The sequence below is a fragment of the Macrotis lagotis genome, chromosome X (genome assembly GCF_037893015.1).
Source record: "Macrotis lagotis isolate mMagLag1 chromosome X, bilby.v1.9.chrom.fasta, whole genome shotgun sequence".
NCBI lineage: Eukaryota > Metazoa > Chordata > Mammalia > Peramelemorphia > Peramelidae > Macrotis > Macrotis lagotis.
The window spans coordinates 592,615,111-592,642,616 of NC_133666.1; the positions used below are offsets into that span (position 1 = coordinate 592,615,111).

The 27,506-nt window shown below is 36.4% G+C and overlaps 1 long non-coding RNA gene across 2 annotated transcripts in view; it reads left to right on the forward strand.

Moving 5' to 3' along the window:
- Positions 1-2,178: 2,178 nt before the first annotated feature.
- LOC141503172 (uncharacterized) overlaps positions 2,179-27,506 on the forward strand; it is a 137,792-nt gene continuing 112,464 nt past the window's right edge. Inside the window, exons 1-4 of one of the 2 annotated variants that reach the window (XR_012472777.1) lie at positions 2,179-2,316; positions 22,424-22,595; positions 23,528-23,612; positions 27,242-27,401. This is a non-coding gene — a long non-coding RNA (uncharacterized LOC141503172). Of the gene's footprint in view, positions 2,317-11,779; positions 12,058-22,423; positions 22,596-23,527; positions 23,613-27,241; positions 27,402-27,506 lie in introns of those variants that run through there. The other variant, XR_012472778.1, reaches the window with a different exon arrangement.

Here is a 27,506-nt window from a genome sequence, read left to right on the forward strand (position 1 = left end):
GGAAATAATTAATTAAAATAACCTAGGAGTAGAATCTAGGCTTTCTGACTTCTAGGTCAATGTACATTCCACTACTTTTAACAGACATTTATTTAGCACATTCTATTTGTAAGACATTTGGGCAAGATTCTGAGAATAAAAGGATGAAAAATGAAACTGGTCATCTCTCTCTCTCTCTCTCTCTCTCTCTCTCTCTCACACACACACACACACACACACACACACTATCTCTCTCCTCTCTCTCTATTTATGTATGTATGTATGTATGTATCTTTCTATCTATCTATGTATTTCTCTGTCTGTCATCTATAGATTTACCTACTAGCTAGCTACCTATCCATTGGACATAGTTCAAGCAACATCTTCATACTAGAATGTATTTGTATTCTCTTTATATTTATGCTCTATATATTTTATTTTAATTAATTTTTTATAGGCATTTTAAAATTTTCTTCCTCTGACCATTCACAACTGAACAATAAAAAGTGAAAAATAAAATTTTCATAACATACATATCATATATCAAAACCAAATACTCATATTGGGTATGTTAAAAAATGGATGCCTCATTTTTATTTTAATTCCATCTCCTTTCTGGCAGAAGGGAAGAGGCATGTTTCATCTTTAATCCTCTAGACTAATTGAATTGTTTAACACCGTATGGATCAGAGTCCTAAACTTTTTCAGGGCAGTCAGGAAGCCTTTCCTAATGTCTCCCATTTTTAAGGATATTTTCTCTAAATTGCTGTAGTCATTGCATAAATTACACTCCTACTTCTGCTTACTTCACTCTGTACTAGTTCATAAAGGCCCTTCCTTGTTTCTGCTGAAAATGTCCTTTTCATCATTTCTTATGGAACAATTAAGTTGTATACCATAATTTGTTTAGCCATTTTCTAATAGGTGGGCAGACTTTTGTTTTCATTTTTTGGCCACTATGAAAAGAGCTGCTATAAATAATTTTGTCTATGTATATCTTTTATCTATATACATATACTTGTCTCCTCCATTAGAATTTAAACCCCTTGCAAGCAGGGGTTGTTTTACTTTTTGTCTATGTGTCCTCAGTGTCTGACCAATGTTTGGCATATAGTAGACACTGAATAAATCCTTTTTGATCGGCCAATTGACTGATTTCCCACTTGAACTCCAAGGATACAGCCTCTGAGAAAACAGGATCATCTCCACATCACAATGAGGCACGTTGGGAACATTTAGTAGATAAATAAATACACAAAGACCAAATCGCTCTCTTGCCACTTTTCTTTATTCACATGTTCCTGGATCTAGTTCAGATCTTTATAGCGTCTTATCTAGCATATTGCTCTTGTTCTTCTAATTGCTTTCCCTTCCTCAAATTTCTCCCCGTCTCCACTCAATATTCCATACAACTGTCTGAGTGATATTCTTAATTCCCTAACTCCAAGGGGCTCCCTATAGCTTCTAAGATCAAATATATGCCTCTTTTTGACATTTAAAGTCTTTCTATTTTCCATTATTCCCTTTTCACATACTGTTCAATTCAGTCAAAATGGTCTTCTTGCTGTTGCTCACATAGCAACAGCATGTATGGAAATTGGAGCTTCCTCAACAGAGGAACAAGGCCTCAAGATTTTCAAGTATGCTTATCAAGGGAGCCAGATCAAAACTCTATCTAATTGGCTGTCTCTGTCTTTATACTGGCTGTTTTCCATGCCTGGAATATTTTCCTGCCTCCCTTTGGGCCATGGGACTCCCTAGTTTCCTACAGAGCTCAGGTGGCCTTACCTGATGTTCCCCACTTGCTACTTTCTTCTTGTCTCGTATTTATTTGTCATATATTTATATATGTACACACTGCCTCCTTGAGGGCAGGGATTTTTCATTTGATTTCTTTTCTTTTCAGTACCTAGCATAGTCTCTGGAAAATATTATATATTTAAAATGTTTGTTGATTGATAAATAAAAATCATACAAGTTACAATAGGAGAGTGTGTTCAGAAATGGATGATAGAAGGAGGAAAATTAGTTCTGGGTGGAGGAAATCAAGGAAGGCATCTTGGAGGAGGTGATATTTCATTGTTCTTGCTTAAAGAGGACAGATGATAACATGAGGATGATAACTCAACTTGTGTGTGAGTTAGATATGAGTGAGGCAGAACTGAGCAAATTAATCAGCCTCACTCTCTCCTCAGGAGTCATCAGAGTCTAGTTGGAGGAGAAAAGTCAAGATAACTGTAGAAGACCTAGAGGTGACACTAACTAGCCCTTGAAAGAAGAGGTAGACTTCAGGAGACATAAGAATGGAAGGATCTTGCTCCAGACATGGAGCATAATGTATGTATGTAGACCTCTAAAGGCAGGAATCATTTCATTCCATTTTATATTTATCTCCCTCACCACTCCCTCCCCTTCCCCTATATTGTATCTCACCTCAATTTCTCCATCTTTTCTCTGGTGTTTGATGGATCTTTTGCCAATCTTTAGATTGGCAACTTAAATATATATGATGTTATGTGTTGTATATATTCAATATGACTTAACAAACATTTATCATGCTATACACTATATTCAGTTCAACCTAACAAGCATTTGCTATATAAAATATGTTCAATTCATCTTATCAAACACATTCTGTTATATAAAATATATATAATTCAACTTAGCAAGCATTAAATTTGCCCCTAATATATTAGTGTCTTGGGTTATAAAATGACAAAACTGAAACATGTTGTGCTCCTGAGGACCTTATTTTCTACCAGGAAAGACAATATGTACATAGGTGACTAAATATGGAAGGTGTTCAGAATAAGGCAGCTAAGTGCTGTGAAGGATAGAGTTCCAGGGCTAGAGATTCATCTTTGTTAGTTCAAATCTGGCCTCAGACACTTAGTGGCTGGGTGGCCCTGGACAAGTCACTTAATACTGTGTGCCTCAGTTTTTTCATCTGTAAAATGAGCTGGAGAAGGAAATGGCAAACCACTCCAATATCTTTGCCAAGAAAACCCCAAATGGAATCCTAAAGAGTTGGTCATGACTGAAACGCCTGAACAACAACATATGAAAGAAATAGAAGATAACTACTAGAGAGCGGGTAGTACTACGATCTTTAGTCATTAGAAAAAGTCATATGTAGGAGGAGACCCCTGATCTAAACAGGAGAAGGAGATAAGGGTTCCAAGAGGCAGAGGTGAGAAGAAAGAGAATTCTAGGGATGGGACACACATCAAGTAAAAAGCATAGGAGCTGGAGATGAAATACCATGCATGCAAAAATCAGGAAAGTCAGTTTGACAAACATTATGGGCTTCTTGCACCCTCAAATTGTGACTTTTAAGAAGTAGGGCTACACCAATAATCCAGACCCTAAGAACCAGGTCAGATAAAAAGGAAGCTGTTGGCCTGAGTTTTGATCTGTCTCCCTTGATAAGTGTACTTAAGGAGGTTACAATCTCCATACATGAACAAGGGAGGAAAATGTGTCATCATCTTGGAAAGAGAAACTAGAGACAGAATGTGTTTAACTGGTGTTTATTGAATGAATGAATTAATGAATGAATGAACCTATAGTTTCCAGAACTGAGACAATCACAGACACTTTTTCTACCGGATTTTTTTTACATGTTATTATTGTTCCATTTGAATCTATCCTCAGCATTCCAGTAAAAGCAAAAACTTGTCAAAGACAGGAAAGGGTCAGGAAAGCCCTGAACACTCCACCTACATGTCACTGTGTTTGCTCTACTTCCTGTGCATAAACCCCAAGAGGTGTGTTTTTCTCAATCAATGACACAACTGGAGTGGAAATCTCATGTCACCCCCTCAGCTATTTCACATGGTGGTAGATCTCTGTGAGGGCTCCTAGGCAGAGGTTCCCCCTAGAGTTTCCCTTTACAACCTTGTGAGATAGTTATTCAAATTGGATTTCTCTGCCCTTGTCACCAGTTTGCTATCCTAAGTAACCTGTGGTGTGTCAGCCGGAGGAGAGAGTCAGTGGGGGGTTTCCAGTCCTATATTCATTATTAGTAAGCTAACCTGAAAATATACTTGTCTAAGAGCATGAACAAGAAATGAATTTTTAGCAAATGAACCAAAAGTTCAATCAAAAAGCCCAATAAAACAAAAACCAAATCAACATTAACATATGAAGCCCTTAGAGAATTGGCACCTTCTTTTTTTTTTTTTTTTTTTTTTGATTTATAATGAATTGTGAAATGACTGTATTTTAGGCAGGGTTTATTTCCAGATAGCCTGAATTTGAGGAAGCTCATTTATTTAATTTCCCTTTCTTTCTCTGTTACTGTCACTGTCTCTCTCTGTCTTTCTGTCTCTTTTGTTTAATGGATTTTTATTCTTCAAATTGATCCATTTGGTACTTAATACATGTTTCTTGACTGGGCATCTCTACCTAGACCAGTTCCTAAGCAAGACACTAAAGACTGGTGTCAGAAATGAAATCTTTCAAGGTACAGCATGGGATCATGTTATCCCTGGCTTTAAGTCAGAATTGGCACCCTGTAACCTACCAAACCAAGCCTAGCCTCCTTGACTTCACTCTGAGTCCCTCCATGATTTGGTCCTAGCTAAATTTAGCATTAATTAGGTCCCAACCAAACCTCTTCCATTACCCTGTTTTTAATCCATGCATATCAACTGAGGTTTTTATTCCTGAACTTTTTTACCTCTGTGTGCTTACTCATATAGTTTACTGATGCCTTCCATCATTCTCTCAATCAACTTTATGGTCTAATTTATTCAAATTTAAAAGATTGTTTAAAGATAAGCTCGGGTTCTAGCTACTCTTTGAAGACTTCATTAATACCTCCGTTAACTCCCTCAAATTTACCAAGAAATATTTTCCCTTGGATCTCTTTTCTGTCCTATCACGTTCTACTTTGAATATTACTTTTTTTTTGCATCTCCATTATATTTTCTGATTTAATTTATTAAATCATTGTTAATTTAATAAAACTAGGTGGTACAGTGGATGAGTACTGGTTCTGGAGTCAGGAAGACTCATCTTTCTTTGTTCAAGACTCAGATTCATACAAGTTGTATAAACCTGAGTAGGTCATTTAACTCTATTTGCCTCAGTTTCCTTATCTATAAAATGAATTGGTGAAGGAAATGGTGAGCCATTTAAATATCTTTGCCACAAAACCCCAAATAGAATCTTGAAGGATTAGATATGCTTAAAAATGACTGAATAACATTTAATTAGAAACTTCTTTGGAATGGGGACTAATCATTTTGATAATTCTCATTCATGACATTTAATCCTCCACAATGTCCCTAGGCTTTGGATGTTCTTTCTCTTTCTCTTTACTTCTTGGAATCCCTAATTCCATTCAAAACTTAGTTCAAGTGTAATGCCCTACAAGAAGTCTTTCCTGATCTTCTCCACAATGGTTTGTGCTGTTCCTCCAAATTTTATATTGAATATAGTTACTCATCTACTTTTATTGCTGTTCAGTTATTTCAGCTGTGTCTGACTCTTCATGACTCCATTTGGGGTTTTCTTGACAAAGATACTGTAGTGGCTTTTCATTTCCTTCTCTAACTCATTTTACAGATTGAAAAGACTGAGGCAAACAGAGGTAAGTGACTCTCCTAAACCCATTGATCTATAGTGATTTATCTCACTGCATCATCTAACTGCCTCACTTATTTGTTTTCTTACTGTTTGCTACTGATAAACTGTAAACTCATTAAAGGCAGGGTCTTTTCATTTTTTGCTTGTCTGTTTGTTTTAACCTCTAACACAGTGGTTGACAGATAACAGGTAATTTAAAAAATATTTGTTGAGTTGAAATAAATAGAATATAATTAAAATGAATTGAACTTTTCATCTTCATATCCACAATTGCTTCTGCCTGGTGGGAATTTATTTGTTGAACTGAATCAGTATAGATGTAATTTTATACTGTGCTATCCCCTCACTGGGGTATAAACTGTAAAAAGGACATAGTAATAAAACTATTTTATAAATGAATTAAATTGGAGTCAGAACTAGGGAGGAGACTTCATTAATAGAGAAAACAAATGAAATTTCTGAGACCCCTATGGAGCAGGGTAGGCCAACTGTTGAAATGATCCTTATCTAGTGTCTCCCTTGGTGGAGCTGTGATCTTGTGTCACCTTGAATCTCACCTCCAGTAGTAACTTTGTTCTCTTTAGGGATTAGACTTTGGCTGCTGAGGTGGTCTAAAGGACTGGGTGGGCATGCCCAGGGTTGATGGATAATCAAGAACAAAGGCACTGGTGGAGAGACTTTCATAAGCCCATTTGCTTATGGTCATATCAGTTCTTTACCTGCAAATTCTGAGAGAGAGAGAGAGAGAGAGAGAGAGAGAGAGAGAGAGAGAGAGAGAGAGAGAGAGAGAGAAGGGAGACACACCAAGGAAATCTTGAAGTCTTGAAGGAAGAGAGATTAAACACTCTCAGACACAGCATTCCTAAGGAAGCTACTTGAAAAGGATGCATTCTAGCCTTGGGGGATGCCTTGGGTAAATGCTTAGAGGTGGGGAAAGGCAATACTGATTTCCAGGAACAGCTTTCAGGCCGCTTTGGTAGGACCATAGACTGGAGAGTTTGTGAAAGGAAGTAGTTCAAAGTAAGACTGAAACGATGAATGGTACTGCAGAAAAATTTCGTCCTACACATACACCATCAGTTCTATCTTTAGATGTGTTTTCCTAGTAAGCAGGATGGGCTTATCTGAACCAACCTGCATATATCTCTGTTCTCTTGTAATAAATGATCTGAATTTGGAAGGTTCACAGGCATTATGAGACAGCTAGGAAATACAGTGGACAGAATATCAAGCAGAGCCAGGAAAAACAAGTCTCTCTTTAGATACTAGCTGTGTGACCTTGGGCAAATCACTTAATCTCTGCCTCAGTTTCTTCATCTGTAAAATGGAGATCATAACAGCACTTACCTCCCAAGGTTGTTATGAGGATCAAATGAGATAATAATAGTAAATTGCTTAGCACAGTGACAGATTCCTAGGAACCTTAATATACTTATATATATATTATATTTTAGTCAATGACATTATTAGTAGTAGTAGCAGAGCCTGTGGCTGTGAGATAGATAATAATTTGTCAGTGAAGGGAAAGAACTATTGAATTTAGCTTTTCTAGAACTATACTCTAGTCAGTTGAACTAACCACCATTGTCTATTGCCAAGGATCTTATACTTGCTCTTGAAGCCCATAACACAATTAAAAACAAAAGTTAATATTCTTAGTCCAAGGGTTGCAATCCATTAAGGGAAAATATAATTAATCAGACTTAATGAACCAGAGTCTGAGAAGATGAGACTGAAATACAGAAACTACCAACAATCCTCAAATATGTGAATGGATATTATGTGGGTGGTAGTGGTAGTGATGGTGGTGCTGGTGGGGAAAGGGAGGCAGCTGTTGAGTTTCCACTGAGAGTAAAAGCAATAAGATAATGATAAGAGAAAATGATAAGATAAGAGAAATAACTTTCTTACTGTTTTTAAACTGTAGTACCCTTGAACTTAACAACAAGGAGTTGGAGATTTTGAAGAGAAATATAGAGAGTTGTCTGCCTGGGACAGTCCTACTTGGTGTCAGTAATAGTGATAGTAGTAGTAATAATAATAGTAGCCAAAGGAAAAGTAATAGCAATAATAAGAATAATAGTGATTTATATAGCAATTCAATGTTTGTAAAGTGCTTTATGTTATTGACTCATTTTTTTCCCCTCATAATAGCCTAGATAGGTTGGAAGATGCAGGTGTTATTATTATTTCCATTTTACAGATGAGGAAACTGATACCTAATTCTTCTGTAGCTATACTACAGTATGTGAAGTTTCCTAAACATGACACTATCTCCTTCTTTCCTTTGGCAATTCCCCCATACTTGGAATTTTTTGCCCCTTTATCTTTGCCTCTTAACTTTCTGTTTTTTTTTTTTAAACTCAACTCAAATCTCATGTTCTCCAAGAGTTGTTTTGTTTCTCTAAGTCTTCTCCTTTTAAATTGCACTCATATACTCTATATATTTTATATGCACCTGAAAATTTAGATTGTCTCTCTTTATTAGAATGTGCACTCCCTGAGAGCAAGGATGTGGTTTAAAAAATTTTTTTTGGTTCTTTTTGCCTTTCTTTGTATCTCTATTACTTAGCACAGTGCCTAACGTACTAAATCCTTAAGAAATGCTTGTTGCCTGGCTGACTTGCCCATCTATGGATAGTAAATGTCTTGAACAATCATCTTTTTTATTGTACTGTGTCATAGAAATATTTTCTTTGTTCTGTGAATTGAAAATAAAACAAATTAAAAAAAAGATTTGAACAGCTCTCCATGACTTCAAGTCCAATACTCTGTCCAACCCAGGTGTGTCTACATAAAAGGCATTCATGCCCTCCAGAAGTACTTTCAGAGCCAATAGTTCTAACAGTTTGAGTTGTAGTTGCTATTTCTGCTATGTTATTTGTTTCAAAGTGTATTAAGGAATAAACATTGAACCAATAGACCTAAGACCTGAATTCTAGTTCTTTTTCAACCAATCCACTAAAAAAGACAATTAAATAAATATTTATTAAATTCTTACTGTGCCCTTTGCATTTATAGGTCATTTATTGCAATCTTTTATTTTATATAGAAAGCAAGTGGGACTCAGAGGTAAAATGACTTACTAATGACACATTGAAAGAAAATTGCTAAACAAGAATTCAAACTTAATTCTGCTGATTCACAGTCCAGAGTTCTCTCTATCATGCTTTGTTGTGTCCCTTGTCTGAGACTCAGAGATTCTAAGGTCAAAAAGGACTCCAAAACCATGTAGTTGAACTTATGCCTACACAAGAAGTGTTTCTTCAATGTTCCCAAGAAGAGGGTAGTATTTATTTTTGGAATGTGAATTGTTTCATTTATGATTAAATACCTCTTTTTGCCAACTTCCCTTTTTTCTTCTAGACTCACTTTTTTTCCTGACTAAAATTTTGACACAGCTTTCACTTTGATCTGGTGATGAAATTTAATTCATTAAGAAGATTTCTGTTCTCTGACAACATCTTGTATGGTGAATAGTATTGTGGAAGGATTATATATTGTATAATATGTGATGTAGTTCACACCTTTTTTTTCAAGAGAGGCTTGCCCAAATGAAGCAACAATGCAATATAATCAGAATTCATATTTCTCCACTGAAGTTCTCTTGCAGTGACTCTAATCCCAATCGAAGTTGATTCAACAAGTATTTATTAAGGGCCTGCTTTGATAATGGGACTACTAAACTAAGATCTGGAAATAACAAGAAGAGCTAAGATTTATATAGTTCTTTTAGGTTTGCAAAACTTTTAGCAGCTATCTACACACATTTGTATATATGTTTGTATGTATGTATGTATGTATGTATGTATGTATGTATTGCTGTTGTTCAATTATTTCAGCTGTGTCCAACTCTTTGTGACCCTATCTGAACTTTTTTTGACAGACTTCTCCAGTTTATTTTTCAGATGAGGAACAGGCAAACAGGGTTAAGTGACTTGCCCAGGAACATACAAATAGATAGTGTTTAAGGTTGGTTTTGAACTCAGGTCTTCTTGACTTCAGGCTCCTTGCTCTATCCAAAGTGCCTAGCTGCCCTGTGTATGCACACACACACACACACACACACACACACACACACACACACACACACACACACACATTTTTTAATCTAATTTGATTCTTTCTTTAATCTTGTGAGTTAGACATTATTTTCATCCCCGTTTTATGAATAAGGTAATGGAGGTTGAAAACTAGGCTGGGGGCAGCTAGGTGGCGCAGTGGATAGAGCCCTGGCCCTGGAGTTAGGAGTACCTGAGTTCAAATCCAGCCTCAGACACTTAATAATTACCTAGCTGTGTGGCCTTGGGCAATCCAGTTAACCCCATTGCCTTGCAAAAAAACAAAAAGAAAACTAGACTGCCAGTAAATTAATTAAAAAGCATTTTATTAAGCAAAGCACAGGTCTAAGTGTTGGAGATACAGATAGAAAAAAAGTAAGACAAAAGTTCTTGCTCTCATACAGCTCACATTCTAATGGGAGAGATAAAATACTCAGGAAGTTTCTGCTTCCAGTCAGATGGAACAATCTCATGGTCTTTAGGGCATATTTAGCAAATACACATTGAAATGTTCCTTGTTGGGTATGGAGGTATCCCTGCATTTTCAGAGGCTATGCCAGTGGAACCCAAGTTGCTTATGGCATGTTTTATGGAATTGCCAAAGTTTTAGGACCTGGAGATGGAAAGGAGGCGTCTTGTTTGAAGATCAGCTGTCAAGTTCATTACCAAGTTGGTGGCAGGTTGATTCTTTTTTGGTTCAGCAAGTCACTGATGGTTGTTCTGGAAGTTTTAAAATAATAATTCATCTTACACAGTACTCTCCATTTACAATGTAATTCTAGCTACCAAGTGAAGGGGCTGATTTTATTATCCTATTTTACAAAGGAGGAAACTGAAGTAGAAGTGACTAATCCAAGCCCTCAGGGATCATCTATGCTAGAGGTGATATTGGAATACAGATTGAGGTTTCTAAGATCAATGCATCATTCCCATCTCAAAAATACAGGGCAGAAAGGGTGAGAAAAAGAGAGAAACAGTATGGTAGAGTAGGAAAAAACCTTGGCCCCATCCCTCACCCTCAATATTTAAGGGAACAAGGGAACCTGTAGCTATCATCAACGGAAACATGTCCTGTGGAGATATGACCTGGTGATTGCTTCTTTGGGTGCTACAGCCTTTTGCTTCCTCAGCAGCCACAATGATGAAGACGCCTAAAGTAGAAAGACCTGAACACTAAAGATTTTACCACTGCTGAAAGTGACAGCATCAGAAACGGAGACAGTTCTATCAATGGAAATGGTATTCAAGGTGCTATATTACTACTACAGGCTTTGCTCCTGGATCCTAAGGACCATGGTACTTTTCATCTGCCTCACAGATGAAATCTTCCCTTTATGTATGTCTCTAATTGGAATGTGAAGTCCTTGAGAAGAGAAGCTGTCTCTGCATTCTATTTGTGTCCTAAGAGCTTAGCCTTGTATTTTCTATATAGTATATAATACATGCTTTAAAATTCATTCTAGCTAGCTTAAAGTTTTGCAAAGCACATATCATTAAAGCAATATGAAGAAAAATAAAAAATTTAAAATTAACTATGTATAGTATATATATGTGTGTGTGTGTGTGTGTGTATGTGTGTGCTTTGAGTTTTGAAAAGAAATACTTTATATAGAATAACTTATTTAATCCTCTCCAGAACACTGTGAGGTGGGTGCTTTTATTATTTTCATTTTATAAATGAAGAAACTCAGGCTGAGAGGTTAAGTGACTTGCTCAGTTTATACAGTTGGTTAAGTATCTGAGATGGCATTTGAACTCAGGTCCTCCTGACTCCAGGTCCTGTACTCTATCTATTGCATTACCTAGATCTGCTCACTGGTCAATAGCTGTGTGACCTGGAATAGGTTACTTCATTTCTAAGTCCCAGTTTCCTTATTTGTAAGATTGAAATAATACCGTTTCATGATCTGCCTCATAGTATATTAAGAACAAATGACACAAGGATGCAACTAAATGGCTTACTGACCAGAGCACTGGATCTTTAGTTAGGAAGACCTGTTTTCAAATTTACTTAGACATTTACTAACTGTGTAACTAAGGGCAAGTCATTTAATGACTGTTTGTCTCATTTTCCTCAATTATAAAATGGAGATAATAAGTTACCTACCTCAAGATTTTAAAGGAACCTAAAGAAGTCTTCTTGTATGCTTAGCTAAGGGGGATTTGGGGGAGAAAGTGAATGAGAGTTCCACAGGATGGATGAGGTTGAGAGCAACACAACTGGAGAAATAGTTAATTACAGATCCAAATAAGTTCTTATGATTTCCTTAGCTTTTTTTCCCCCCTAAGGATGGGAGAATGTTAGACCTTCAGATTGGGAAAGAAACTTTGAGATCAACAAATCAAATCCTATTTTGCAAATGAGAAGCCCTCCAGGGAGCTTGCTGTTTACTCAAGGTGACCCAGCTTGAGACAGAAGAAAAGGGTAAGGAGGACAAGCATTTATTAAAGTATGTTCCAAGCACTACACCATATGCTTTATAGATGATTCATTGGACAGAAACAGCATTCACCATCTTTGAATTTAGAGCCAATTCCTCTGAAACACATGAACTCAGTCCCAGTTAAACTAGCTCACTAGAAAGAAAACCTTTGGCTCTGTTCATGGTTCAGTGAAAAATCACTATTTGGTTTCAGTTTTGGAGTCAGCAATCTAGGGTAGTTTGTTCTGGGTCAGGGTTTATTCCTGGTTAAAGGGTGGAAAAACAATGGCTTTGCACCATCCTAGCAGCTATAGCTATAAAAAAATGTCTTCAAAAATTCCTTCTTTGAGCTTTTGTGAGATTTGCATCCAAAATATGTGGTTTTGCCCCCTGGCTGCCTGTTTGGTCACAGATGATAGTGAAGTTGTATTTTTCCCCCTGTTGCTATAATCTTTAAACATGTCCCTTTAAAAGAAGCACTGAGCAATTACTTTATGCAAATGAATCGTTTTATGTGGTTTAGAAATATCTTGGATTGAGAGCTGGGACTGCAGATGGTAGCAAGAGCACAGCATGGAGAGTTGGGAGGGGGCAAGCTGATTGGTGGGAGAACCTGGGAAACCGATGAGGTTGGGATTTCTGCTTTATCATTCTTGTTTCACTGGGCAATTAGACCTTTCCTTTCTCCTGACCCAGCTGATCAGAGGAGGGCAAAGCTAAGAGGAGACTGAAGCATATCAGGGAGAAGAAAATGAAACAATTGGCCAGGAATCATAGAATCTTTGATCCGGAAGGCATCGGAAGAATAGGGACTACAAGCAGCGGAGGAAATTTCCTCTTCCAATGCACTATCTTCTTTGAAACATATCCTTGTAGACTTGCATCTGCCCAGAGCACAGAGAAATTAGGTAACTTATTCTAGGTCCCATAGAGTCAGGGCTTCTAATAAGCAATAATGACTCTCTCAAAACCCTTTAGACTAGTGGTATTAAACACCTGCTGCTGGCACTAGATTAAAGTATAATTGGGAAATATTTAACAAAAAAACCAAACATAGATAATATTAAAATTTGGTTTTCTGCAGGGTCTAGTGATTTCATTTCTACTTGGGTTCAGTATAAAACTTAGACCATGGAATAGGAGAATTAGAATTTTGAAAATAGTGAATTATAGACATTTAAAGAAAGAATGTTAGATCTGAATGGATTTTGTTAAAATACCAGACACTAGAGCTGAAAGAGTCTTTTGAAATTTTCTAGTCTAAACCCCTTAATTATCATTTATTTAGAAGAGGTCAAGGTATTGGAATTATGATTTCATTGATACCAAGTACTCCCTCATGAGGAAACTCCCTCTACCATTCAGCTTCTTCTCCCCCCACCCCCCAACATGTAGTCTTAGGCCTCTAGCTGTGAGAAGGCTTTATGATATGATCGGTATGGGTCAGGAATGGTACTTGAACTCTGCCCTTGCTGGTTCTGAGACCAACTCTCCAAGTACTGCAAAATGCTGCCTCTCTATTGTTGTTGTGTTGTTATAATAATTGAAGAAGGTCATTGATCATTTACATGCTGGAAGTTGACTTGATCCCAGTCTGCCTGCCTCCAAGGCCAGCTCTCTATCCACTCTATCACTCATTTTTAAAAAAATATGTGTCAAATATTGCATAAGATTCTAAAGGAGATGTTTCAGTACTTTGATAGATCTATAATCTCACTAATTTAAGTACCTTTTTCCCCAGTGAAAATGACAAACCATCCATTCCTTCTCATCCCTTGTCCCAGGTCTCATGTATATATATATTTATTTATGCATTACATGCATGTATATGTGAATATGTACATGTATAAATAAATGTGTTATCCATGTAGATATATGAGTAAATATGCATAGAATATCTATATTTATGTGCATGTGTATAAATCTGTGTATAAATCTCTGTGTGTATATATTTATGCATATATTTACAAGAACATACACATGTGTACAAAAATGTTTATATACATGTGTATGTTCTTGTAAATATATGCATAAATATATACATGCATATGTAGGTATATAAATCTATATCATTCATTTAGGTGTCCATATGTATATGTATAAATGTGTTTATATACATGTATAAGTGTTGTAGACATGTATAATGATGAGTCTCTGTTAGACATCATATGTTGAGTCCCTGTCTGGACTCTCTCAATCTTTCCCCAGGCAAGTGTTGGAGGAATGGGAGACAAGGAAGACAAGGATGACAAAATTTCCCTTTGTGCACCAAGTTCTCCAGGGTCTCCATCATTCATTCATTCATTCATTCATTCATTCATTTATTTATTTATTTATTCATTCATTCATTCATTTATTTATTTATTCATTTATTTATTTATTTATTTTTTGGTTTTTGCAAGGCAATCGGGTTAAGTGGCTTGCCCAAGGCCACATGGCTAGGTAATTATTAAGTATCTGAGGCCTGATTTGAAGTCAGGTACTCCTGACTGCAGGGCTGGTGCTCTATCCACTGCACCACCTAGCTGCCCCCTCAGGGTCTCCATTATACCAGTGCTTAAATACCTCCCCAGTCTCTAACCCACTCCCACTCCCATGGCACTTAGTAAGATAAAGCTCTGGTGCTCAAGGACACCAGGTGAAGATAATTTACAGTGCTCTCATATACAGTCCCTCACAGTATAAACTGTGTATATGTGTATAGATAGGCAAAACTATTTACGTTGCATGGACATGTACAATGTATACTCATGTATCTGTACAGAGACTCACACAAATGCACATGTATGTGTATCAATGTACCCTGGATTTGTGTGTACATAGTACAATTCATATAGGCATGTGTGTAGCCTCATTCACATTCATACCTGCACACACTCATATACATACATACATACATACATACATACATACATACACACACAAATGCACAATCACAGACACATTATACATGTGCATATAGCTATAAACACATGCAGGCATTTTCATATGTATACAAATTCACACAGGAATATATATGCACATGCATACAGACATATGCAAATTTGCTTGTAGGTTTTGAACTTTGATGTGCATACATATTTTGCATATATTTGTTTAGAAACAATGCACATGTTTATGTAGGTATAGATGTGCACTATACATTTATTTGCAAACATACCCTCATATGTGTTTACATTCATGGGTGTAGTTTGTGGATAAATGAAGACACATACACGTGACACACATATAGGAAGACATAAATATCACATTTGCACAAATGCACACTCATGCATGTATATGACAGTGTATAGTATGCTTCTATATGTGCTTACAAGGATTATGATAAAGCCTATTAAACCCTATATAAAGATGCTGAGACTCAAGGAGATGATGTAATGGACCCTAGTTTCCACAGTCAGTAAATCATGGAGCTGAGACTTTTCCCAGAGAGAAAAGAGCTCTGATATGCGAGTCAAATCAAGATGACCTAAGACCTGGAGCTGTGACTTTATGCTCAAAGGACTTTACCATTCTAGATCTCAATTTTCTCATCTATGAAATGAGAAGGGTGAGCTGGTCTTGTGGTTCTTAACCTGGGATTTGTGAACTATTTTATTTATTAAATATTTTGATAACTGTATTTCAATGTGATTCATTTGTAATCTTACTCATTTTATTTTCTTCATTTAACCGCATTATTCTGAGGAGGTCCAAAGACTTCATCAGTCTGCCAAAGGGACTAAGATCCCCAAAAGATTAAGAACCTGTGGAGATTGTTTCCAGGGTCTCTTCTGGCTCTAAAGCTAATGAAACTATGACCACAATTCTGGTCTCCTGATGAATTCGGCATTTTATTTTTATTTTGAAGATCATCCAAAGGAATAGAGAGAACAGAGATCAGAAATGAAGCCGACTTTCTCTCTGCCCCTGGTCCTTGCCCCAAAGCTGCCACCCTAACTGGGCCTATTCTGGTTACTACCCTGCTTCTGATTGGCTTTCACACATTAAACTACCCTGGGAAGACCTGTGTTCAGTTCTCCTGATTGAGACCTTGACCTTCCAGAAGAATGGCAGGGTAGGAGGTCTGGAGCTTCTCTTCCACTATTGGAGACATGCAGTGAATATTTTTACAGGCAAGATGAGTATCTTGCCTACTGCATGCAAGGAATAACAATTAGGATCTAGGAGCAGGGCCGCAATCAGATCAGCTCACACAGAGGAATCCAAGTTGAAGCCATAGCTAGTGACAGTGTAAAGGGGACATACATAGACATATGTAGACATGGCTTAGGTATTTGCCAGGTCATCTTTTTTGGTGCCAGGTCACCAGCAGATCCTATCATTCCAAGGCTGCCTTCTTTGTGTGCACTTCTATAGGTCTTGTGCTTATGAAGCAAGAGCCCAAGGATCAGAGTAGGGATGGAGAGATTCCAAAGAGAGTTTAGTACAGGATAAAATGCTTTCATCTAGGATTCCTTGAACCAAGCTCTAGAGCAGATCTCTAGATCAGAGGAAGGTTATTTAGTCCTTCAAAACAGGGGCAAAATGACTATCTACCCAACACAGCCATTAAGTGTCATGAAACAGGACATAGTACTTTAAGAAATCAGATTTATAAAAAAAAAAGAAATCAGATTGATAAAAAAGCAGGGATCTGATTGACTGTGATGACACTTTCTGCCCTTGTACTTCTTTCCCCAGACATGTTAGTGGATAAATGAAATAATCACCAGATTACTGTGTGGTTGCAAACTATTTTTTTCTTTGAGGAATTTAAACTATTCCATACCCTCCTCTACCATACTCTTATTGTAGATGATACAAATTTAATTTTTGTTTTATAAAATTGTATTTTTGAATTGAGTATAATAGAATAATAGAATCATGCATTTTAGAGAAGAGCTTCTTAACCTTTCTTTGTGTGTGTGTGTGTGTGTGTGCGTGTTATGAACCTCTTTGACATTCTGGTGAAGTCAATGGACTCCTCAGAATGTTTTTAAATGCATAAAAATAGATGAGATTACAAAGGAAACCAATGATATTGACATATAATTATCGAACTATTTAAAACAATTTAGATTTTTAAGAACATTGTTTTAGAGTCAGAAGGGACTTTAAAGACTCCTAGGATCACAGGACCAGATTTGGAAGGATCCTCAAAAGACCACATAGTCCAATTTTGTCATTATATAGATGATAAAATTAAAACCCAGTGTCTTGCACAACTGGTAAGCGACAAAAGTAAAATTTGAACTTAGGTCCTCTAGACTCTAGAGCTAGAGTTCTTTCTGCCATACTAAGCTAATTAAGTCTGAAGTAAGCAACTCAGCAAAGATTTACCGAGATAGAACTAGTATTGATTGAAATTGGAGTTGGAACACTGGACTTCTAGGTGGAGAAAGACCTGGACTTAAAACCTGCTTCAGACATTAAATTGATGTATGATCTTGAGTAGGTCTATTTGCCTTTCCAGGCCTTGGTTTCTTTTATTTTTTTTTTTTTAGGTTTTTGCAAGGCAAATGGGGTTTAAGTGGCTTGCCCAAGGACACACAGCTAGGTAATTTTTAAGTGTTTCAGACCAGATTTGAGCCCAGGTACTCCTGACTCCAGGGCCGGTGCTTTATCCACTGCGCCACCTAGCCACCCCGGTTTCTTTTTCTTAAAAATAAAGGTGTATGAGTAATTAGTCCCTTAGATCCATCTAATCCCACCTTTGTGTAAGAGATTATGGTATGTACTGAGGATAAAAGCACAAAAAAACCAAAAAAAAAATTCCCTGACCTCATGATTTGAATTCTTCAGGTCACTTTCCAACTTTACGTTTCTATGTTAACAATAGTACCTAGGGATGCCACTTTCAAATAGAAACCAGACCACCAGTATGTGAGGATCTCTGAGGGCCTATACTGACTTAGAAAACTGCATATTACCATTATCTATGTTCAATTGTATTTTTAGGCATTTTGTTAAATACTTTCCACTTACATTTTATCTGTGTGTAGAGCAAGTCAATAGTCAGAGGTTGTATTTGACAAGTCTATTTTTTTGAATGTTGTTTTATTTTTTCAATTACATACAAAGAGAGTTTTCAACATTCATATTTTTCTAGGTTTTTGAGTTCCACATTTTCTATCTCCCTCCCTTCTCTCCCTCCTCCCATGACAGTAAACAATCTTATATAGATTATACAGGTACAATTGACACATCTATTCTTGATAAGGGTACACACATAATCTTATGATGGGTGTGTTGGTGGACAGTTGGTCACTATTTCATTTAAAATGATTACCATTAATTATATTTTTATAAGAAGAGGGATAGCTAAGTGGTATAGTGAATAGAGAGTTAGCCTTGATTTGAGTAATACTGGAGTTTGAATCCCTACTTCAGACACTTATTAGTTCTGTGTCCCTGGGCAAGTCACTTAACCTCTCTCAGCCTCAGTTCCCTCAGTTGTGAAATGGGAATGATAATACTAGCACCTACTTCACAGGGCTGTTTATGAAGGTCAAATGATATGATATGTATAAAATTTTTTGCAAATCTTATTAATGCCAACTATTATTTGATATGATGCTATTTTGGGGCAATAGCCTTTGATTTATAGATGGATGGAGTTCCAAAGAGTTCATTAAAAACAATTTTTTTACAAGGCAATGGGGTTAACTGACTTGCCCAAGGTCACACAACTAGGCAATCATTAAGGATCTGAGGTCAAATTCGAACTCACTCCTGACTCCAGGGCTGGTGCTCTATCCACTGTGCCACCTAGCTGCCCCAAAGGGTTCATTTTTAAATTCTGTTTAAAACTTGAAATGTATTTTATTCTAGAAACTATACTCTAAATGGTGATTAGGTTTCCAGGTTAGTCCAAAAAGAACAGTTCAACCCACAATTTGGTTGAAATTCTTTAATCTTTTATAATAAAAATAGTGGAAAACAATATTGTTCTAATATTTGTTAAATTCCCTACTTCAAAGAACTGTGATTTCCTGTGTGTAGCTGGTTTTCCATTCACCAATATAGATTGCAAATTTTTCATACCAAAGTTTTTCTGAGTTCTTGTGGTCAAAAATAATTCATCATCTATTTATTTGTCCCTGCTCTGATGAGTGATGAGCCTCTTTGAACCTAGTTTGCCACTTGGTCTGTTCTTAAAACCTGTCTTGTTTGGTCAAAGTGACGAGAGCTTATGCTTTATTGGTGTAGCCTTTGAAAATGCAAGGTCAGCTTCATACCACAAAGGCAGCATAGGAGGGCTTATAATGGGAAAATAATATTAATAATAAATAACTTTATTTTGGTGATGATATTTTGTCAGAGGAGGTAGAAGAAAGATTTAGAGATTATTAAAGAGTTTCCAGAAACTTGTCAGGGTTTTGGAGTGGCCCCAGGTAGCTAATTTCTCATCCAGATCTATGACTTTCTTTGCCTTGTGAAAATTATTGCAGTAGACAATTTTTTTGCTTGTCCATCATAATTAGGGTCATCTGGGAGCAAAGTCACAGATGGAAAGAAAAGAGGAAGAGCTATTCCCAAGATATTGAACAAGAGAGAGTGACTAATATTGGGTAAAATTGCTCCACCTGTGAAGCAAAACATTCCATTGCACACACACTGACTAGGAAGACACAATTTGTGCAGATCTATGTGGTCATCTACTCTAAGGGTGTTGTATTCAAATAGACTTGGGATCACCAAACCATAGATAAGGATCCCTCTGGCTGCATGTTGACTGAAAAAAATCACAAATTATCATTATCTATGTTTTATTGTATTTTTATTTTGTTAAATATTTACCAACTACATTTTAAAATCTGATTTGACTTCATTCAGGGACATTTCTGGTCCCTGGAAATTTATTTGACACTTCTGATCTAGCCCAGTCCCTTAGACAAACTTACTATTCAACACATGTGAGACATAATTAGCTTCTTCCCCCTTCTCAACTCCTCAGTCTCTGGGCAGGGGAAGGAAATTAGATTCATGCTTTAACTCCTTCCCATCCCAAGTCCAACACCTGCCTTAGGCTCAAGTCTCAGGCACCTTGGCTTCTCATCTGGCTTCCTCTATACCAGACTGTCTGGCTACACCATCCCACCTACAATCCCTGGCTCCAAGATCATCACAGCCCGAACTCTTTTGTCCCATGGGGATCATTTCCAGCACCTGAGACCAAGGAAGACAGAATATAAATTGAGAGCTAGGGCCAAAGAAGGAGACTGGGGAAAGAAATCTTTCTTTGCAGGTTCAGTTCATGAGGTTCTTGCGGCGGGGCGTGGGGGGGCGGTGAATGAGCTACAGGAAGGAATAAACAGGAAGATTAAAAAAGAGAGACTGCCTCAGCCTTGCCAGTTCTAAAGATGCAACCAATGCAACCAATCAAAGATATCTATTTCTACCCTGGCAAGGGACAGAGAGGCCTACATGTCAGGCAATCTGGACAAGGCCCCTCAATGACTCCTCTATATTAGGTGATAAGACTGGGTTGCACAAACGTCTGAGATGGGATTGAATCCACTATCATCCTGGTTGTAAGTCCATAGTGCTTATTGTTTGTCCAAAATTCTAGAACTAGTAATCAGCAGAGAGAGAGAGAATTTGAGCTAGGTTCCTCTGGTTCTAGAGCTTTGAATGTCAAATATTCAATGACATCAAGCTCCCCTACTTATTAATTGACAGGAGAAATGCATTTTTTCCTCTGATCATTGGAAACAAGGTTATTCATTGCAGTGGTCTTTAATTGTTGTTTCCATTTATGTTATCATTACCACTGTGTTTTGCTTTTTTTTTCTCTTCTCTAGTTTAGAAAAATCTTTTCCCAAGTTCCTGAATTTTTAATATTTGTCATTTCTTAGAGTATTACATTTATATGACACAATTTGTTTAGCCATTTCCCAATGAATGCACTCTGTTTCTAAGGTTTTTTTTCAAATTCAGTCACAAAGAGTACTTCAATGAATATTTTGTTCCTGTGGGACCTTTCTTTCTTCAATAGACCTCCTGGGGGATATACCCAGAAATGGGATGATTAGATTGAGAGTTTTCTTCAATAGCTTCAAATTTTATTCCAGCACAACTATTTCAATGGAATAAAAATGTCTTGTTTTAATGAATTAATAAATACTTATTAAATTATTATCTGATTCATAAAAAACAAGTGTTCATATAATATATATACTAACATATAGTTTTTTAAGATTTACAAAGTACTTTACAAATATTATATTATACAAACCATATAATAATCCTGAGAGGTGGGCATTATTATTATATCCATTTTACAGATAAGGAAATAAAAGTATAGAGAGGGTAAGTGCCCAGAGTCACACAGATGGTAACTGTCTGGAGCAGGATGTGATTTTAACAGAAGGAGAAGTTGAATCTTCTCTCAAATTTAGTTTTACCTCTCATGGGGTCATGTTGGAAGATAATCAAAAAGGCTAAGGAGTATTTAAACTTGATAGTTTTGTTGAATAAAATAACCATTTTGATTTGTAGAACTTCTTAGAAAAATTGTCCCAATTTATGTTTTTTTAACAGATGCATATTAATATATATATATATATATATATATATATATATATATAGTGAGTTTCCACAAAATCTCTTTACATGGGTTCTGTGGATGTACACATGTGTCACCTCTGTGGAATTCCAAGGACAGAGTGTTGTTGTCCACTATCTGTGAAACTTTCATTTGCCTCTTTCTCAGTTCAGTTATATAGGACCCTGTCTCTAACCATCTAGGTCTTGACCTGCTAGAACAGTTCTGGGTTTCCTCTGCCTTGACTGAGGGTTTCCTTTGCCTTGGCTTGAGGCCACTAATGTTCTCGTTTCATGGTCTGCTATAATAAATGCTTCTGACTGTGGGCTCAAACACTAATTTGTATGTAGTTATTATTTGCAAAAAGAAAGATGTAAAGAAAAAGAAAAACCCACTTATGTTCTTTTCCTTTTATCTTTCTGGCTCCTTAGGGGCTAATTCCCTGTGGCTACTTTGGAGCAGATGTAACCAAGAAATCAATATAGTCATTAGATTAACCCGTGGCAGCCATAATAGGAGAGCAGTGCCTACCATGGAGTGTAGGCTGAGATGTAAGTTATGAGCAGGGAGGAGGGGAGACACTTAAAAGGGGAATATGATCCACTAAATTGAAGGGAAGAATTAAAACCCCATGAACCTTTACTTAGAGGAGGAGAAATTGTAGGTTACTGTCTTTAGCACAATCAGTTCCCCTTTTGGAAGAGGCAGTGACCCGGTTTCAAGCACGGTGGGGGAGACACCAGCACTCAACCATGGTATGACACTTCAGACGGATAAGACCAACAGCTGTTGGTACCTTAATCTGGAGCCTTAATAAACTCTTTCTTCTTTACTTCCAGGTGGTTCTGAAGCACAATATTAGGAGTATACACACTCATTTCCACTCACAAAATCAGTACCTTGGTACAGGCCCTCATCAGCTGGATCTGGACAATTGTCATGTCCTATTGGTGGTCTCCCTACCTCAAGCCTCTCCTCTTTTCAATTTATCTTCTACTCAATCTGCCAAAGGTATTTTCTTAAAGTTTGATGATACCACTGCTCTCTTCCCACTCAGTAAACACCAATGGCTCCCCCATTATCTCTAGGAACAAATAGAAAATGCTCTGGTATGTTATTCTTTCACAATCTGACCTCTTTGTACTTTTCTAGTTTTTCTTGCATTTTACTCTTCATGTATTGAAGAACTCAATTATATTTGCCTATTGACTGTTTCTCATCTGTGACACACCCTTGCTCTCTCTTTACTCATTTCCTTCACCCTGGCTATCCTATACCTAGAATGCTCTGTCTCATCCCTGGTTTCCCTGTCTTCTTCAGCTCAAATCATCCCTTTTGTAAGTGACTTTTTTTGCTCCCCTGCCCCTTACTCAACCCCACTCACAATTCTTTTCTTCTGAGAGTATTTTCCACTTATATTTATCATGATAAATAAATTCCTTAATGGAAAACGAAGCACTTCAAGTGCTTTTTTTTGTACCATCAGAGATTAACACAATATCTGGCACAAACTAATTGCTTAATAAATTCCTATCTATTGATTGATTGACAGAGAATTTCCCTATCCCTGGCCTTGAGATGCAGGTTTGATACTTTGCTTCAGTTGCCCAATGTCTTTAACTGTTTTCTCAGGCAGCAGATAGGGGTGATAGAGTTCCAGGTAGACCCAACTCTTGAGGCTCACCCATGAAATAGAATGTCAATGGCTTTAGGACAGAATCTCAGTAGTCAAAGGACAGTCAAGCTTGTAAGACAACTATTTTATGTAAAGGAATTAGCATTCCATAAGAGCTTTGAAAACCATGGGTATGTGGGTATGTAATATGAGAATCTTTGCAGAAAGATTCATGATAAGAGTCACTTGTATTCCAAACTATCTTGGTTCATTTATATATGATTTAATTTACAGAAATTGAACTGATAATGCTATTTTTATATTACAGAGGTGACTTGTATGTTGGGAAGGAAGTTGGAATGAATGACTTCTAACATCAAATCCACGATTCTGTTTCAATTTAAATCCATCAGGTAATTATGAAGCACTCACGCTTGACCTTGAGTGATGAAGTAGAAGGCAAAATCCCTTCCTGCCCTTCCAGACCTCAGTTTGGTAGGGGAATACATAGCTGTGATATAAAATGATATGAAGTAGTTCTGAGTCTGTTGATTTGTATTGTTCTCTTATAAGCTGCATAGTTCAAAAAGCTTTGTTGCAGAGACTACGTGTATTTTTAATATAAGGATGATAATGGACTGAACTGATTGATTGATTATGTGAATTTTAAAGATAAAGGATGAAGAAACTAAGAAAGAACAAGAAGTCTATTACTTCCAACAGATATAATCTTTTCCTTATAGTTGGAGTTTGTGAACATTCTCTGCAACAGTACATAGGTGATGCGGACTGTTCTAGCAGAGATTTCCATAGAGCAAATGAGCTAATCTTTTGTCAATGTATTGAATAAGAAGTACAGAGAACTAGTAGGTATGGGAATTGTGGTATCCAAAGCATTTGATCCAGGAGGACAATTCCAGAGAGTTTGCATTAAAAAAGGAATTTTCTATCTCTTTCACCCTGAAGTGAGAACCAGGGAGAGGGAGGCTCCATCCTTTGGAATGATGGGGATTAAGATGGTTACAACTTTAAGATGTATTACTTTGCATGTTACTAAGATTTTATTTAATCCAATAAAATTATTTAATAAGAGAATAACATTTTTGCAAAGGCCTGATTGATGCAGCATGCTGTAGGTGTAAGGTGCTTAAATTTCACTCCTACCAAGAATAGACTCCAGAGAATAGATGGAGAGATTGGATTGATTGATAGCTATCACTGTCCATGGTCCTGATTGCTTTTAGAGCTCACCCAGATATGTCTACCACAGACCTTAGTCATAAATACAGACCAAGTGAATAAAAGATGCACAGACCAAGTGCTATGCAAGGTTTAAGAAGGAAGAGAATTTGGTAGAGAAGATTTCCTCGAGGAAGAATTGAGCCAGACCTTGACAACAGGGTAAGATTTAAATAGAAAGAGAGAGAGAGAGAGAGAGAGAGAGAGAGAGATATCACAGGATCACAACTAAATGGGAGAGGGTATTCTAGATATCAGGAAAATCATGCCCTAAATAAGATAAAAATCTAATTTATATTAGTTGAAGATGTAAGCAGTGATATGCTGGTAAATTATTAAACAGCTGCCTTTCTGAAAAAAAAAGTACTCATAATCCAGTTTTAAATTTAATTTACATTATTAACATTTTTATCATCAATTTTTAAATTTAAATTTTATTTATTTTAATCCATATACACATATATTTTTAAGTTACAAAATTTCCTTCCACGCTCTTTTCCCAATCCCTTCCCTCAGTGGTGAACAGTCAGGTTAGCATTGTACATACATATTTTGATAAACTTATTTACAGATTAGTAATTTTCAGTATGAGAAATTAGGAATCAGGGAAAGAGATACATAAGAGATATTTTTTATAAAGAGTTCATCAGATTCTGAAGGGTTGTTTTTGTGTGCATGTGTTTTGTTTTGTTTTTCTTCCTCTGGATGGGGATAATTTAGTCCACAGCCAGTCTAATGCAGTTGTCCTAGCTCTCTAGACTGCTGAGAGGAACTGCTTTCATCAAGTTTGTTCATCTCACTATGCTATTGTTAATGTGTACATTTTTCTCATGGTTCTATTCCTTTCACTCAGCATCAGATCCCCTAAGTCATTCCATGCTTCTCTAGAGTCTGACCATTAATGGTTTCTAATAGAACAATAGCATTCCATAGTTTTCATGTACCATAACTTGTTTAGCCATTCCCTAATTAATGGGCATCACTTTCTTAATCCATAAAACAATAATTCAAGTCCTTTTTTGTAGCATTTGTTGATTTCTGGGGAAGTTAATATTTACTCCTACAAAATATTTTATAGTCAGCTCTTATAGACACATCATAGGTTTGAGTTGACTTCAACCTACTTCTAAGTATAGCCCAGTTTGAGTATGAATTTTTCACTAGAATTGATTTAAAAAAAAACTCTATATTTAAAAAAAGTACTAAGATGAATAGCATAGAGATTGTATGGGGATAGGAAACAATGCAGTTTTGTTGGACTATAGACCATGCAGAAGAAAGAAGTATGAAAAAGACTGGAAATAGAAGGTGAATACAGATTGTGGAAGATTTTGAATATCAAGTTAATATCAAGTTTGAATATTACTCAGTGGGCAACAGAGAACCAATAAAGATTTCTGAGTAAGGGTGTGACATGTTTAATGTAGAAAAAGATTCTAGAAACTGATTAAAATATCTATTGTAAGAATGTGGCCATCCTAAACCAGTAAAGGGTAATATTATAACAACATGCTCTATAATATCACAGCATATATAATAGTAATCTCCTACATATAAAGTATGTAAATACATAATAGTAAAATAATAAATTTATTTGTATAATAGCACACATTTGAAGTAGTAGGAATACAGAACACAGGGCAAGTTTGAAAGAGAGAGCTGAAGCAGACAAAATTTAATGGATGGAGGGTGGTAAGAGAAAGAAGAATCAAATACAATACAAAGATACTGAGCATCATTAAAAGGAGATTCTGTGAAGAGAAATAGTGAAATTAGTAATAAATTTAGTAGGAATGGATGTAAGACTGTAGACTGAGAGCAGGAATGAGTATTCTTGAAATTTAGCATACTTCTCACCTCCATTTTATAGATGAACAAACTAAGTCTAAGAAAGTTTAAGTGACTTGTCCAAAGAAGTAGAGATAGGATTTGAACTCAAGTCCTCTGACTAAATTTAGTGTTCTTCCACTATGATACAGTGGGAAGATTACTAGCTTTCAGCTAAGAGGAGATGGGTTGAAATAACCTACTAATATTTACTTTCCATGTGATCTTGGCTAAACCACTTAATCTTAATGAGTCTGTTTCTTTATCTAAATAATGAGGGCATTGAACTAGAGGTCCCTTCCAATTTTAGATCTATGATATCTATCCCTTATAAGTGGTTGGAAATGCAAATCTAGGATTTCAGGAAGTGGATAAACTTAGAGACATGGATTTGGGAATCATTTGTATAAAGTGATCATGAAAGGCATGAAAGTGAATGAGGTTCTCAAGAAAGAAAGTATACAGAAATAAAAAAAAAAGGTTTAGGGTCGTGAGAAATGACATTAAGGCACTGGGAAGAGAAACTAGTCAAAGGTAAAGTGAAGGAACAGTGAGAGAAGAAATATAGTATTGGGAACCAAGGAAGAAGAATATCTTCTGAAGGAAATGTATATAATGTTGAAAACTATACAGAAAAATAAAGGAAGGTGAGGAATGAGAAAAGATTACTCTATTTGGTACAAGGAGGCCATTGGGGATCTTTGAAAGAACAACTTCAACCAAATGGAATTTATTAAGTTTCTATTATGTGCCAGGAACTATAGTAAGTGCTAGGACGAATGGGGATAGAAGTTATATCATTGGGAAAAGAGGAATGAGCAGTAAGGAGAAAGTGGGAACATCAGGTATACATGGCTTTTTTGAAGAAGTTTGGGAGTAAAAGGTGAGTAAATTCTAAAAAAAAATTGAACACAACCTTTTTTTTTTTCCATTCCATAAATGTTGGTTGAATCGAACTGATGAATTCATATTCCAGAGGGAAATTAAGAGGAGAACATGGAAAATACTGCTGTCCTGGGTTTTGATATAAGCAAACTCCTGATTGAACAATGGAGAGCTATTTGATGAGATTCCCAAAAGGATGGACAACTTGCCTTGATATTTTTTTTCTTTTTGATGGGATAGACAAATAAAAGGTAAGCATTGGGAACCATTGACTATGTTAAGTTTTGTTAAAGGAAAGGTACATAATAACTTAGTGAGTAATATCTCTGCAGATGTACCTCTAATATATTTAACTC